The sequence below is a fragment of the Octodon degus genome, unplaced genomic scaffold (assembly GCF_000260255.1).
Source record: "Octodon degus isolate 3935 unplaced genomic scaffold, OctDeg1.0 scaffold00028, whole genome shotgun sequence".
Lineage (NCBI taxonomy): Eukaryota > Metazoa > Chordata > Mammalia > Rodentia > Octodontidae > Octodon > Octodon degus.
This window is the reverse complement of record NW_004524604.1, coordinates 15,546,443-15,559,078: the sequence shown is the minus strand read 5'-3', so window position 1 is coordinate 15,559,078 and position 12,636 is coordinate 15,546,443. Positions and strand designations below refer to the sequence as shown.

At 37.3% G+C, this 12,636-nt stretch overlaps 1 pseudogene; it reads left to right on the top strand.

Moving 5' to 3' along the window:
• Positions 1 to 7,488: 7,488 nt before the first annotated feature.
• On the top strand, positions 7,489 to 8,795 carry LOC101588706 (annotated as a pseudogene).
• The last annotated feature ends 3,841 nt before the right edge of the window (positions 8,796 to 12,636 follow it).

Sequence of the window (12,636 nt, the reverse complement as noted above, 5' to 3'; positions counted from 1 at the left end):
AATGACTTGCAATCCTGCCTTCTCATTGGATGACACTTGACAGCAGAATTAATCATATTTTTTAATCACATCTTTAAAGGACATACATGAAAGACAACATCCAGAAGCACCCCAGAATGTTAAAATAATGATGGCGTAAGTCTGTTTCACATGGGGGAGGGATGTGTTTTGATGAGTATTAATAAGAATGAATACTTTCTTTAATAAAACATTTAAATATTTACTTAATATTTCAACAAACCCTTGTAATTATGAACTTTGCTTTACAAATATTCATACACTGAATTAAAGCACTAAAGTTAGTAAAAATAATTTAATGTTCCATTTAATACTAAAGATTAAAAATATTGTAGTAAATGTTAGAGGTAGAAATAGCAGATTGTTATTTTTTGACTAAATGAGATGGATTAGGAAAATGATTAATGTATTCTGTAATTTTCTGGATCAAGTTATCGCTGCAAATGGAGCATTTATTAATTTGAAGACAATGGAAGGAGGAGGTTTTTAGTTTTTTGTTTTTGTTTTTGTTTTGCTTTTTTTCGTTGCTATTTCTTGGGAAGTACCTCTGTGGCAATCTATCATACCGATGACTAATATCAGTTATACATGTAAAAATGTATTTTTTCAAAAAAATAACCTTCTCTAAGAACATAAAAATCAATTCTAAATTTACAAGAATTTTTCTGAATATTTTTTAATTTTAAGAATATCTAAATGAAACATTTATAAGAATATATTTGATTTTAAGATCTTAGTATTTATAAACATCATCAATAGTTCTTGGAAGTCTTAAAACTGGGTTGGTTAAGCATTACCAGTGATCACCAGGAACAAAATTTGATGATTTTTCAAATATATACAGTTAAACATGACCAAGGTTCATTTTTCTTATGTAAAGCTAATCTGTCATTCACTTTTCAACTCTTAACATGATAAATGTTTTATAGTGATTAAGAATATATTATTTATATTATTTTCTTAAACCCAATTTTATGAAAAGTAGTATTTTATTTTAAAAATCTCAATTTTTCTGTGTATCTCCTTCTCCAAACTCAGTACAGACTATACGCATGTCAATGCTATTTGCAAAGAGGCTGCACAGACATGAATTTTATACATGAATAATTTAAAAGACCTAAAACGTCACTGATCTAATTGTTCCATTTACTTGTTTTTACAGACTAAATGTATGCTGGGTGACCAGAAGTGTAACATAATGTTCAAGACACCAGATGTTTACATCTACGTGAGAACAAGTATGTTTACAATCTGCACCATAGGACAGAAAAATCTGTTTATGTTCAACTGATTCTTCCAAGGCATGACAGAAAATAGAAATTCCACTGCCTAGTATAAAGAAATAGTCTTTTTTGCTATATCTGAACTTAAAAAAAAACTTGAAATTGCCTCATGTAAGGTTTGACTTGAATACATTCTAAAATAACTTATTTTCCCTTCTTTTCTATTATACTAATAGATACTAGGGGTCTCTTTAGAAATTTCACTTTCTTTTTAAAGTTCATTTAAATCATTTTTATGCGAGCTTGGAAAATACTTTCAGTAATTACTTTATTGTTAATCATGAACACTAAATACATTTTTAAAATTCTTATAACTCTAAGTATGATCAGCAGACACAAGTTTGGATTCATGTAACTCTTTTTCTTCTTTCTCATTTCCAATTAAAAGTGCTCAGCGCTTCCTAGGGCCCCACGTAGCAATAACCCAGTTCCTACTTTAATCCAATTTCAATGATTTTTCCTACAGTTGACAGTAATATAGCTCTCATGATGACCAATTAGGTATTCCACATAAAAATCACAGCTGCTTCAGTGGAGAAAATAATTACTGTAACATCTGGTAGTGTGCCGATAAGGTTATCAAACAGGAAAGTAAATCTTGAAAATCAGCTGCCCTTTATTCTGGCATCTTTCAACTCCCACAGTGCCATTAATTCTAGCACATATACAGGATGAGTCAGCTCAAATCAAAGGAAAAAGTTCAAACTCCACAACACCAGTTCATTTTAAATGTATCTACAAGCTAAGTGAAACATAATTCACATGTGCATTAAACTTTTCACACTTCTCAAAGGATTTTGCTTTAGAAGCTCATGGGATAATGATATTGGACATTTTTCTCAGAGCACACTGTACTGCTTCATATATGACTGAGGTATAATGTATGCATGAAGGATGCCAACAAAAACTCTATCAAAATAAATCAACATATTTATGGATAAAGAATTGCACATAGCATACAGTATATTACAAACTAAGGAATCATACCTTGATTAAAACATAATTTCTAAATATCATACAAACTAACAAATCATTTGAAAGGTGCATTAGGCACTCAGAAAAAACAAAACACTAATATAGCCAATGACTGCATGAAATGTACCTCATCCTGAGAAATAATCAAGAAGATTTTAGATGGATAGACAAATTTCCCATTTGATTCACAGCTTTAAAATCTGTGAAATTTTAAGGTCTATTGAGTTACAACTAATGGACTTTTTTCATGCTAGGCTGGTGATATTTAAATCTGAAAGCTTCTTAGAAGCAATATTTTCAGAATGAATATCAAATAAGTCTGTAATTCCATTCCTTAATTAATTGCATAGAAAAATTCATATTTCTGTTTTTCAAGGAGAAACTTATGACATTATTCATAGCAAAAATAAATTTAAATATCTTTCTCTTCACTTCAATGTGTATGCATAATTAAAGTCAAATTTCTGCAGTTACATAGATTTTTATGACAAGATCCTCTAAATTATTGTTGATTTTAAGCAAAATAAAGAAATAGGTTTTCAGGCCAGCCAGATAGCTCAGCAGACTAAAACACCTGCTTATGCAAGTGTTAGGGGACGGGGATTTGATCCCCTATGTGCCCTGCCTTCTCTGTCCCCTGGGCTGTGCGGAGAAGGCAACTGAAACTGGGTGTGGTGGTGCATGCCTATAATCCTGTAATCCCAGCTTTTGGGAGGTTGAAAATGGGAGAATCACTACGAGTCTGACCTGTGTAGTGAGACCCTGTTGACCCTGTACTACATACATTTTTTTAAAAATGAAATAGATTTGCATTTTCATTAGCATGCACACAAAGCTACAATGCACTTTTTGAATGAAAATTGTTTAGGGAAAATCAGAAAAAAAAATAGGGAATGAATGGCAAGTGTCCTGATAGTGACTTGGCAACAAGAACTATGTTGGAGCACAAGATGAAGTTCTGGTAAGCCAGGTCACCTGCTTTACCTGTAGCAAAGCGTTAATGTAAGAAGCTATGTTTTTGTGCAATATAACCTTATTTTAAGTAATTCATTTTATGCAACAGGGTTTGTAGCAATTGTTGAAAGCCATATTTTCTGCATTAAGAAAGCTGAAAAACAACATTTTAGCTTGAACATTTTCACTATAATTGGTCTTAAAAACTGATTTTAAGTGTAGTTTATGTTTTGATTAAAAAGTTATACACATCTATTTGCAAAATAGGCTCAATGGAAAATAAAATTCCACACAGCTAAGTTAAGTTGATAGAGTATTTCTCAAACTTGGATGATGATTAGCTTTACATGACAATCTTTATAGATAGTGTGCTACTGTCAAAGTTCCTTCTGTGGACAGTTCAGTGAGATTGGGGACAGATCAAGGGTCACTGCCTGTTATTTTTTCCCACTTGACAGTAGTGCTTAGCTAAGTTGAGAACTACTGCCAGCCAACACACTGAATGTGTTGCTAACATCTGAATAGGACTCTACATAAACAATGAAATTTTTTTCAAGTAAAATCATCAAATCTAAGTGAAAATTGGGCTGTTTCTAGCTCTTTCCTTGAAAACTAAAGAATAAGTGTAGTTCACAACAAGGCTGCCAAGGATGTATTATTGTTCACATGAAATTGAGGCTCAAAGAGCTGAAAATATATGTTCAAAAGCATTAGGTCAACAATTAGCAAGATTGAGTCAAGTGTCACTGAAATCCTTGCTACTATTTCTGCAGTATGCTTTTTCTTGCCAACATTCAACAGTCAAGCTTCTAGAGAGATTTGTTCTAATAGTGTTTGTGGACAGGATATCATGCCTGCATCTTGTACAATGAATAATCACTAAGACAAATATGCAATATACTATTGAAACTGTGCTAGTAATTGGTTTTGAAACTGTCTCATTGCTATTTGTTTCTCAATAAAATTATTTCTTTTTAAAAATAAATACAAATCATTATTTTTCAAAATTCATTTATATCTTTTAAATGCCATGGTTTGCCACACTTTTAACTCTTAAAAGAATGCATTTCCTGGCTTAGACTGTTTTCTTATTCATAAAGAATGAGCACTATCTCATCTCCATGCCTGCAAAGTTCTGATTCCCTTCACATATGCAGTCATCATGACTTTTATCACTAATTTTAAATGCTTTCTATTTCTGCTTGTTTTTATGGATTTGGGCATCCGGCTCAGGGCTTTGTACATGCTAGGCCAAAGCTCTCCTTCTGAGCTATGCTCTGAGTCCAGTGTTTATTTGCTTTTCTTGAGTATTTCTCCATTTTTCTATGCCCTTAAGGTATTTCCAGAGAATTTAAATAACAATTTTTAATATGCTTTAATAGCTTTCATCAGCTAAATTGTTTTTTTAGGGAGAGTGTTATGGAATAAGTATTATGGGCTAAAATTCACAGGAGGAAATCTAATCCCTGAAGTGATGGTGTTAGGACCTGGGGCCTATAAGGGCTAATCAGGTCATGGTGACGGATTCCTATGGATGGTATTAGTGCCATTGGACTTAGAGGTCAGAAAGCTAGCTTGCCTCTCCCCCTGTTTTTTCTGCTCAGTCATGGAAGGTTATAAGAAATTGGCTTTCTGAAAATTGAAAGAGAGACTTCACAAAATGAGACCATGCTGTTATCCTGATCTTAGACTTCCTGACCTTAGCCTCCAGAACTGGAGCCAAAAAAATTTATTGGTAAGTTTATAACTTTTTATAGCGACTAAATGTAAGAAAGAGAGAGTCTACAACATCATTACTCTGAAGTTCCAGAATAATAACTTTTAGCCTTTACATCTTAATTACTCAGTATTTCCTATATGCCAATATATGAAAAGATATCTTATAATATATATTTGTAAAAACACACATAAATATATGTCTAGACACTTAAGATTTTTAAATTCATCAACAAAAACATTCTTTTGTTTGGGAAAGGAAACTTTCTATAATAATTTTCAGGTTTTAAAAATAATAGTTGTGACTAACTCAGTATTTTTACTTTATATAAAGTCCTATATCCTTCTAATATGCTGGATATTTAATACTTCAACTAATATTCATCCTACACAATTATTTTATTGAAAAAGGTGAAATAAAAAGTTCCTAAACTACAGAAATCCATTGCAAGAAAAACCACGAGAGTAGAAAGAAAATGTAAAGAAACTCATAAAAATAAAATGTAATTTATAACAATATTAAGTATAGAGAGAAATATAAATCATTTTGTTCTGAAAATTTGGACTGTAATATCTCTTATACACATATCTGTCATATATATCTTTCATTTAGATTGAGATGTGAACTCTGACATTTTTCACAGTCTTTCTCCCTTATTACAAAAGTAACAAGAATATAAAAAGGGAATGAAAAGCTCATAACATAAAATAAGCACATAAGAAAACTGAATGTTTACATAATGATGATCTCCTAGCTAATTTGGAGCCTAGTATTTCTTACACTTTGAACATCTTTTTTTATCTGATGTAATTCTTCTAAGTATCAGTTACAATATGCCTTGTATTTATTAGTCATTTTCCTATCATTCTGGCAAAAAACATCCAGAACTGCAAGGAGGAGAGTTGCAGTTTGTTATGTAATTTCAGGTATTTCAGTATGGGTTGCTGACTCCATGAGAAACAGCAAGATGGAAGGGCGTGGCCGAAGCAAGCAGGGTGGACTATGGGAGCTCAGAATGAGGGGAGGAGGGAAGAGCCAGGGACGAGCCAGGGACAAGATTACACTCTTCCTGCTCCCCCTGCTCCACACTCCCAGGGATTTGTTTCCCACCAGGCCCTGCTTCCTAAGAGCACATTCAGCCCGAACTCAGTGGACCAATCCATCTAACCCACCAAAAAGTGTAGCAGCCCGTGATCTAATCCCCTTCCCCAAATCCCTCATTTTGAACACATGAGACATTCGAGATCAGTGCTAGATTCACAGCATATATTGTTTAAATATTTGATCATTTGTGTTTTAAGATATATATAAGATAAATTATATATATATAATTTATTTATTTATTTATTTCAAATCAGAAAGTGGGGCAAACCCTGGGCTGTGTGCTCCTCCACCTCTTAGGCAGTCTTGGCCTTTGGATCATTCCAGAGGTTTTTAGGGAACCGAACATGTCTATTGAGAATCAAACACAGTATGCTGTAAACCGCATTAACTTTTACAACTAAGAATGAATAAGGATCCTACCCTTAGGATTGTTCCAAGGGGACAGAGCCAGAGGTGGTAACTATCAACAATGAAATCCTCAAGCAGGGAGGGCATGCAACCTCCAGAGGTGGAAATTAAAGTGAGTTCTGAATTTGGGTGTTCATTGTTGTTTTATTGGCTTGTTTTACTAAAATTTTTCAGAGTGGTTAGTGGTGACCATTAATAAGTTTGTTTTTTGTTGTTGTTGTTGTTGTTGTTGTTGTTGTTGTTGTTTTTAATCAAATAAGAATCATCATGCTTAGGTGGGGAAGTTTTTGGATTGATATGCACTTAGCTGGAACAAACACAGGGCCAAAACCCATGAGGGGTAAAAACTGACATTCAAAATGTGTGTAAGTGAAGTACCAAGGTCCACAGAGTTCACCTGTGTCCTTTTGCCTCCAGATGTGAATGCTGAAACATGCAGGGCTGGGTAGAAGAGGGATTTGCAAAGCCACATAAAGTGCTCATCTCAGGAAAGCCTCAGGATGCCAAACACAAAATAGGCAGCCCTGGCCTTTCTTAAAATTTTCTCTTAATGCCTTCCTTCCAGTTTCCAAGATTCAGTTCATTTCTGGTTTACTATATAGTCTATCATATCTTGCAGTGTTTAGTAATAAATTGCATGTAGTACCTATTTCAGGTTTAAAAATTTCAGTATGTAGAATTAAAGCTAAAGTGACTCACATCCTATGTAATTGCTGAATTGAGTAAATTTTCAACCTCTTATTTGAGAATTAGATGAACAGAAGCATACAATCAAATGTTTAACAATTGCATATGCTGATTATTTTTATTACACTGTAATTTCAAGTTCATTAAACTAATGCCATGTTTATGATAAAAATAGCAAACTCTAGAAATGTAAACGTGGTACAATATTTAATTGTAGATGTAAAACCTTATTAGGTAAACTCTTTGTGATCATGATATTAATTATTAAAACAGCACATTTATTTGAGAGAGTCACAATCATTTCATGTTTAGAAGTAATTGAAAACCATCCTTAGGTCTCAGATGCCACCATTGGGCCCATGTTGCCTGTACTCTAGTCACTCCGCTTCCCAATCACAGCAGATCACAAAGGTAAAAGAAATCACAGCTCACATCATTGACAATGGCTCCAACATGTGTAAAGTGGCTTAGCTGGCGACGACATTCCCCCAGCCATGTTCCCGTCCATTGTCGGCTGCCCCTGACACTAGGGTGTGATGGTGGGTGTGGGCCAGAATGAGTCCTACATGGGCGATGAGGCCCAGAGCAAGCAGGGCATTCTGACCCTGAAGTATCCTATTGAGCATGGTATTGTCACCAACTGGGATGACATGGAGAAGATCTTCACCACACTTTGTACAACAAGCTGTGTGTGGCTCCTGAGGAGCACCCAGTGCGGCTGGCAGAGACCCCTGGAACCCAAAGACCAACAGAGAGAAGATGACTCAGATCATGTTTGAGACCTTCAACACCCCGGCCTTGCATGTGGCTATCCCGGCTATGCTGTCCCTGTATGCCTCTGGGCACACCACTGGTGTTGTCATGGACTCTGGTGATGGGGTCACCCACACAGTGCACATCTATGAGGGCTGTGCCCTCCCCCACCCCATTCTGCATCTGGACCTGGCTGGCTGGGACCTGACAGACTACCTCATGAAGATCCTGACAGAGAGTGGTTACAGCTTCACCACCACTGCTGAGAGGGAGGTTGTTCATGACATTAAGCAGAAGCTGTGCTGCCTTGCCCCGGACTTGGAGCAGGAGATGGCCACAGGTGTTTCTTCTTCCTCTTTGGAGATGAGCTACAAGCTGCCTGTTGGCCAAATGATTACCATTGGCAACAAGTACTTCCAGTGTCTGGAGGTGCTTTTTCAGCCCTCTTTCCTTGGTATGGAATCCTATGGCATTCTTGAGACTACCTTCAACTCTGTCAAGAAGTGCGACGTGGATATTGGCAAGGACCTGTATCAAGGACCTATATGCCAGCACTGTGCTGTCTAGTGGCACCACCATGTACCAGGCATTGCTGACAGGATACAGAAGGAAATCACAGCCCTGCCACCTAGCACCATGAAGACCAAGATCATGGCCCCGCTGGAAGCAAGTACTCCGTGTGGATTGGTGGCTCAATCCGGGCCTTGCTGTCCACCCTCCAGCAGACGCAGATCAGCAAGCAGGAGTATGATGAGTCAGGCCCCTCCACTGTGCACCATAAATGCTTCCAAAGGGATGGAGCGGGTTCCAGTCACCTACTTCATGAGCTGACTCCGAAGTGTAATTTGCCCTGGCAAATGTACCAACCTCACGCTAGCCTCATGAAACTGGAATAAACCTTTGAAAGAAATTTGTCCTTGAAGCTTTTATCTGATATCAGTACTGGATTGGAGAACTTGTTGCTGATTTTGACCTTGTATTCAAGTTAACTGTTTTTGGTCTGTTTTATACCCTGTGTGTATCTGTGATTCATCCCCTTAGTCGATGTAGTTTGGTCACTTGGTGGTTGAGTTGAGCACACTTGAGGAGAAATTCACAGCGCGGCAATTGGGTGGGTGCAGCACAGAGCTGGACAGGGCATCCAGAGCTGACTGGTCCTGGATTTCTTGGGCTGGCAGGACTTGGTGAACCAGTTGCGACTTTGGTCTTTTTGCTTGTCTCACAGGGTGGGAGAGTCTGAGCCTTACGACCATGTGTCCATCCATCATCGTTTTACCACTTGAATACCAGTGGTGGTTTATTTGCCTTAAATGGGAAACAGTTTGCATTTACACTTGTAAATGTATTCATTCTTTTAATATGTAAGTTTTTTTTGTGTGTGTGCTCATCACATTAAGATGACAAATTTTGGTTTTCTACTGTAAGAACATTAGGCCCCAGCAACACATGATTGTGTAAGGAGAAATAAAGTGCTGCAGTACATGGTGGGGGGGGGGGAAGAAGAAAGGAAACCATGATTCATAGACATGTACTGAGACTAAGACCTAAAAAGCTTTCTTATTTCCATACAAGAATAAAATGTGAGGAATAAAATAATATAATTTGGGAACATGCCACTTTTTACTTCTCAACATATTCAAAACAGTGTATTTAAAACAGGTTTTGGAATCAGGTAAATCTGGATTGCAGTTTGGGGCCTATTGTTTATTGAGTATTTGGGTACATTACATGTATTTGTCAACTTTAATATTCCTCAACTGGAAAAAAAATAGTATCTATTTATAGTTATCTTGAAATAATTTTAAAGAAAATGCACAATAATAAAGTACAAAGTACAAAAAGATTTAATTTGAAATTACCAAATCCGGAGAGGCATAGATGAACGTAACTGAATCCTTATTTTCTTTTATACCCAACTCTGTTTAGGTACCTCTAGCTTCTAAAAAAGGACCTCTCCAACTTTCCAGAATGTTCCAAACTATATTGTAACAATAATAAAGTCTCTGGCTTACAAACATTTGAATTGTGAACTTTCACAGGTACTGTAAAAGCCTCACTCTGTCGCCACACCAATGAACCTGATTTATAAACAATTCTCCATGAAAGGAATACATTCATAAATCAGGAAGTCAGTGTGCTTTGCTACATTGTAACTCGCTCAGGAATATCACCAACCCGATACCTTCTCTTTTATGTTGGGCATCCAATGAGGCTCCTGCATGCTCGATGAGTCCCACATGTGCCACAGGCCACCATGGTGTCATCAATGTTAAGCTTCTTCCTTCTAATCAGAAAACTCTGTTCTGACAAGGTACTATGATGCTACCTTGTTAGAGTAAGAATATATACTTTATTCCTTCCAGGGCTCTGTTTATTGGTGTCTACTTGTCATGGTTTGGTGACTTTGCAAGGGGAACAATACAACACAGCTCATATTTTATAAGATTATTTTATGATAAATTAACCAAAGAATCATACACAAAGAAGGGAAAAAAAACCTATCCACACACTAAATGATAAAGAATCTAGTTGAGAGCCTGAGCCCCACAGCAGTGTTCTGTGTGCATCCAGCTGAAGAGCTAGAGCTCATAACAATGCCTCCCACGAGTCCATGACAATGTCTCCTGCAAGCCTGCTTCACAGATCTGCGATGCAAAAGCCAAAGGTCAGTGTTGGAAGCTAGAAAGTCTGTACCAGTAGGATGAAGAATCTGTGCTCACAGGTTGAGGGGGTCTCCACCGGAGCCAGAACTCAAGAATCAGAATTCCCCAGAAAAGTACCACAGCCACTCTCAGCAACAGTGAGGACCCAAGCTCCTCCGATGATGAGGGAAGCTGAGTTCCCATCACAAGAGCCATTGCAACAAGCTTCTCCAAGAGGCTGAAATATGGCCATCTTCCCATCTGGAGCCAGGAAGTGATGCTCAAGATGAGGACCACAGTTCCCCCAAGGTGAACCACAGCCATCCTCAATGATAATGAGGTCCCTAACTCCCCCTGTGACAAGAATAGCCAAGTTCACCAGGAAAGCCAGCATGACAAGGTCCTCCAGCAGGACAGCCCAAGAGAACCAGTAGCTCCCAGCAGCTCCAACTGCTTCTCCAAACAGCTTCACTAAATGCGTCTCAACAATTCTTTAGTTCTACTGTCTGCATCTGGCAACAATGCTCCGGTGGGCCTCCCACACCCACAACCATGCTGGTTCAGTTCAGATAAGTTTAACAAGCTGAACCCAAGTTGCCAATACACCATACCAGCTAAAGTAGAAATAAAGAAAATATTTCCATTTGTCAGTTTTGTCTGGACACACAGACACACACACACACACACACACACACACACACACACGCACGCACACGCACACACACAGCTTACTTTCTTTCCTATTTTGGACCACAATCAAGGCATACTTTTGAACTTTATTCTCCATAAAATTCATCTCTTCACAATACTTTTAAGTATCTCCAAAGGTACTGATTTAGCAATATAGGTGATTCAAACCTCCATCAAGGAAAAGGAAATGAGATTGCATTACAAATTGTATGAAGTCACATTCTAGAAAGTGGTTTTGCTATTCGGTTTAGTTCTTGCTAACAGACTATTGGTGTTGGTCTGTCAACCCTGTGGTCTATTCCTAGGAAAATAGTGGTGCTTTAAATATCGCTGTTATAACACTGTATAACTTATGAGATAATTAGCTAGCTGTGATGAAGTACTGTGCATATATCTTATTCTTAAAAAACAACAAATCCAAAGAATATGATGTGCAAATGGAGGTTGCAAGTTGCTGGCTGAGACTTAGGAACAAGTAGGTGTGGGACAGCATTTCATTTAGGCCACGCTTCCCCATGCCAGGACAGATCTCATTCCAGTTGGCCACCATGCTTTACCAAATTCTTGGCATAATGCTCGACGGTATGTGTCTTACTTGTTGTGGGAGAAAATGATAAAGTAAAGACACTATAAATAAGTGTTATAACTTGTGTCTAGCTGTCTCCCCAGAGCCTCACATAAATTACGGGGCTGATGAGGCAGGAGGAGCAAAGAATGGCTTGAGGGGTGGGGCCAGCGGACCAGGGTGGGGCTTGAGGGGGCAGGGCCAGAGAGGCGAGAATTCTTAAACTGGCTCGCCTGTGCTTTTTCAGGGGTGTGAAGAGGGTAGTTATGGATAGAGCAGCGCCTCAGCTTCTCCTCCAGGGTTTTGAAAGCTCCAGTCACTGTGAGCTAAATAAACCTTTCTTTCCCTAATTTTGAGTGTCTAGTATTTGTCCCAGCAATGAGAGAATAGCAACTAATACAATAAGCTTCAAGAGTACCTTTAATTTTGCCTTTGATCCCATTCAGTACTGTGCACCCTCACATGAGATTCTAACAAAGCACACTCAGGAGGGATTTCAGTGTATACATATGCTTTCTCCTAACCACAAATATTTTGCTTAATAAAAAATGCAGTGCCAGCTGTCATAAACCATAAAATACAACATAAGAAGCAAACACTGAAACAGATGGTGAAACTCAAGTTTCCATAATATACAAATATAACATAAATACCTGTTACAAATTATTATTTTAAAAATCAAAATGAATAATTCTTCACAAAATATTAACATTTTGCTACATACCATCTAAATATAAAACAATGTGTACATTAGTGAATTTGTAGCTAGTCATGAGCAAAATGACAAATCACAAAATATTTATGAAATAACTCATAACAGTTTTCCAAAATTAACACAGT